Below are 4,051 nucleotides of genomic sequence, written 5' to 3'. Positions count from 1 at the left end.
CATAGAAGCAGTTAAGACTTGTTGATGAATATGTAGTTCCCCTGAAAAGAGAAAACTCTTAATTTATTCATTCAGTTGATTCCATTTCATTTACAGTAAAAAAAACCATAAGGAAAATCCTAATTCAGTCATTGAAAATAATGTTTTTATATTATTTGATTCCTCTGACTTTTGGGACAAAAACTATAAACAAACAAATTAACAGCAGCATTTAATAAATGGCAACTTATACATGCTCTGACTCCTCACCTTATAAAAATTTTCCATAGGTGAATTTGAGTACCTGTGGGAAATTTTCTGTTTACTGCTTGGCCTTGTGCAATGCCCAAATCTGAGTATCTGTAGGCCCAAGAATACTCCAGTGGGGCTGGCCCAAGGGTTCTTCTCACTAGGAGGGGAAGCAGCCACATGGTCTGACCTTGTTCTTTCTCACCTATGTTGTGAGCATTGGAAACTCAGCCAATACAGGTAATCCTCGGGTTAAGACCACTCATTCAGCAACCATTCAAAGTTACAATGGCGCTGAATGAGAGGGACTTATGACCAATCCTCATAGTTGCGGCTGTCACAGCATCCCCGGGGTCACATGGTAGTGATGCGAGCGCTTGGCAACTGGTTTGTAATTACGACAGTTGCGGCATCCTGTGGTCATATGATTGCCTTTTGTGACCTTCTCTGCCAGCTTTCTACAAGCAAAGTCAGTGGGGAAGCCAGCAGAAGGTCACAAGTCGTTCCAGTAAGTTGCTCCCGCTCCTGCCAATTTTTCTCCTGAGAAGCCCCTGGATGGCATGGGGATCTCATACTCCATAGTGGCCACCTGCCCACACTCCACAGTGCCTGCCCGCAGCACCCTCCCGCCTGCCTGCATTCTGTAGTGCTATCCCACACACCTGTCTGTACTCTGCAGTGCCCACCCGCAGCACCCACCCACCTGCCTGCCCATAGCTCTCACCCGCCAGCCTGCTTTTAGCACCTCTTCCCACATTGCAGTAATGTCAGGTCCTCGCTTAGCAACCCATGCAGTCCTCAGGTTATGATGGCGACCAGAACTGCCAGGATTGCTGTCACTAAGTGATATGGCCACATGATACCATGCTTTACAACTGCATTGCTTAGTGAAGGAAATTCCAGTCCCAACTGCTGTCGTAACCCGAGGACTACCCATAAAGTGGGGGAGGAGAGAGGGAAGAAAGACACTGTAAACAGAGATAACAGAGAAAGGTAGCTGATAGCCCCTTCCTTCCCTTCAATTTTTTTTTCCTTTTGGCACTTGGTGGAGAATCTTCAGCATTCTCAAGAAGCAGAAACAAGGCACTGATGTGTGTAACATGCAGATCACCCTGAGTTTTACCTCAACGCAACCCAACCTCAACCCCATCAAGCAAGTGGGGTTATTGAGGCACTTGTCACCCCTTTAGGGTAGATCATACTATGAATGCTAATGATATTTTTATTATATGGTTACAGTGACAGAATCTTGCCAGTCTGAATGTGCTTTCCTCCTCGCACCCTTTATTTTCGTGAGAATTAGGAAAGGTTTTGTCTGAGAAGTTTTCTCAGGGTACATTTCTACCCCAGACTCAGTCTTCTTTTATCTGATTGTTGTCTTGGTAGCAGCTCTTCCTCCTGTTTCTCAAGGCCATTCCCTCTGCCTCTACAGCATCAAGCACCTCTGTGAGAGAAAGGGTTGATGCCATAAACACCAGTTTTCTCTCCAAACTGTCTGGTCTGGGAAGAAGCTCGGCTTCAAAAGAAAAATCTGTTTCTGCAAGAGGATTTATTTTTGTGGTAAGACAACCTTTTTTTTTCTTTCTTAAAATAATTAAGCTGCTTGACTTCCAGAGGAAGAAATGGCAGACTGAAGATGGCTCCTTGAAAAGCAGAGCCAGCAACTACGGTGAAGAATAAAGAACCACGTAGTAGGCTGGCTCTGCAAAACCTCTCTGGACAGGGAGAGGACGGGAGATTGTCCACATGCACTCTGAACAGTTGCTCCTCTCAAGGACACTGCAAGACAGTGGTCCCTGACAGCTTTTGAGCACCGGTGCTCAACCTCCTCCACCCACCCTTACTACCCAAGAGAGGAGAGCCCTGACAGCCCTCAGCAAAGACGAAACCATTACCATCCTGCCGGCAGACAAAGGAAGATGCACAGGTGTCCTGAGCTCTGCAGACTACCACAATAAAATTAATTCATTCTTGGATGACCACCACACATATGAAAAACTGAAAAGAGACCCCACTAGCAATTATAAGAAAAAGGTGATAGACAGCTTGAAACAATTGGAACAAGAGGGCACCATCGATAGGGTAACCTACCACCGCCTGCATCCTGGAGAAGCCATCCCCTGCCTCTATGGAATCCCTAAGATCCACAAGGAAGGAGCGCCCCTCAGCCCCATTATCAGCAGCATTAATTCAGCAACATAAAATATTGCTAAACACCTTGCCAGCATACTAGCACCTCTGGTTGGACACGCTGAACACCACACGCTGACCACCATATTCACAACTCTGAAGAATTTGCTTCTAAAGTAAGAGTCCTGAAACTGAATACAGATGAAACCATGGTATCCTTTGATGTCACCTCACTCTTCACCAGCATCCCTATCCCTGATGCCCTAACAGCAGTTAGGAAGAGACTAGAAGATGACAGCACCCTCGACAGGAGAAGCAACCTCAACCCAGACCAGATCTGCTGCCTCCTGGATCTGTGCCTCAACACCACTTACTTCACTTACAGAGGTGACTTCTGCAGAGAGGAACACGGCTGTGCCATGGGTCCCTCCATATCACCCATTGCTGCCAACCTATACATGGAAGAAGTGGAGAAGAAAGCTCTCAGCTCTTTCCAGGGAATAGCACCAACCCACTGGTTCAGGTATGTGGATGACACCTGGGTTAAAATCAGAGTCCAGGAAGTACAGGCCTTCACAGACCATATAAACACCATAGACTCAAACATCAAGTTCACCAGGGAAGACAACAAGAACAACAGGCTGGCATTTCTAGACTGTGAGGTTCTAATTGGGACCTGTGGCAAGCTAGGGATTTGCAGGAAACCCCCACACACAGACCGATACCTGCAGTTTGACTCCCACCATCCACTGCAGCACAAACTAGGAGTCATCAGGACATTATACCTCAGGGCAGAAACCATCCCCACCTCCATAGATGCCAAAAAGAAAGAAAACAGACACCTGAGGACAGCTCTTAAGGCCTGTGGGTAGTAAAGTGAGCCTTTATTAAATCCACTTCTAGATCCAACAAAAAAATGGCAGACAGAGCTGAGACTCAGAGTCAACGGAAGAATCTTGTCATTCCATACATGGCTAGTGTGTCAGAGAAGATAAAACAGATATTTGGAAAACACCATATACCTGTGTTTTTCAAACCCACTAACACACTGAGAGAGAGGCTTGTACACCTAAAGATCAAACACCGAAACATAAGAAGAGCAATGTAGTATATGCAATCCAGTGCAGTGAGGGGTGTTCAGAGCTCTACATTGGAGAAACCAAACACCCTTTACACAAGAAGATGGCCCAGCACAGGAGGAGCAACAACACAGGACCAGAATCAGCAGTTTACCTTCATCTAAAGGAAAAAGGATGTTCATCTGAGGACAATAGTCCACATTTTGGACAGAGAAGATAGGTGGTTTGAGAGAGGAATGAAGGAATCCAATTATGCCAAAGTGGAAAATCCTTCCCTCAATAGAGGTGAAGGCCTCAGACACAACTTGTCTCCCATTTTTCATGTTACTCTTTCATCAGTCCCCAGGAAGATTAAGACCGCTTCACAAGTTCACCAGGGAGGCAGCACTTAACAATCCACTTGGGGATGAGTGAGGAATTAGGAGTAAGACATCCACATCCCAAAGACTCTACTAATCACATCTCCTATTGTCCCTTCAACAACCCCATCATGTTAATGAGAAATGCAGCCCCCCTTTAAGACATTTATGGGGTCCCCCCTAACCAACTTTCTAGACTGAAGAAGCTACTTGGACAAGCAGCGAAACGTATCTAACCAAAAGAAAAGAAGTCCA

The 4,051-nt window shown here is 45.9% G+C and overlaps 1 pseudogene; it reads left to right on the top strand.

Annotated features, from left to right (window-relative positions):
• The first annotated feature begins 1,328 nt into the window (after window positions 1-1,328).
• LOC148216312 (uncharacterized) lies at window positions 1,329-3,829 on the top strand (annotated as a pseudogene).
• The last annotated feature ends 222 nt before the right edge of the window (window positions 3,830-4,051 follow it).

The sequence above is a fragment of the Python bivittatus genome, unplaced genomic scaffold (assembly GCF_059951505.1).
Source record: "Python bivittatus isolate LINGU-HERP-01145 unplaced genomic scaffold, Pbiv_v1 ctg000220_np1212, whole genome shotgun sequence".
NCBI classification, from domain to species: domain Eukaryota; kingdom Metazoa; phylum Chordata; class Lepidosauria; order Squamata; family Pythonidae; genus Python; species Python bivittatus.
Note: the sequence above shows the minus strand (reverse complement) of the source record. Positions and strands in the feature narration are given on the sequence as shown.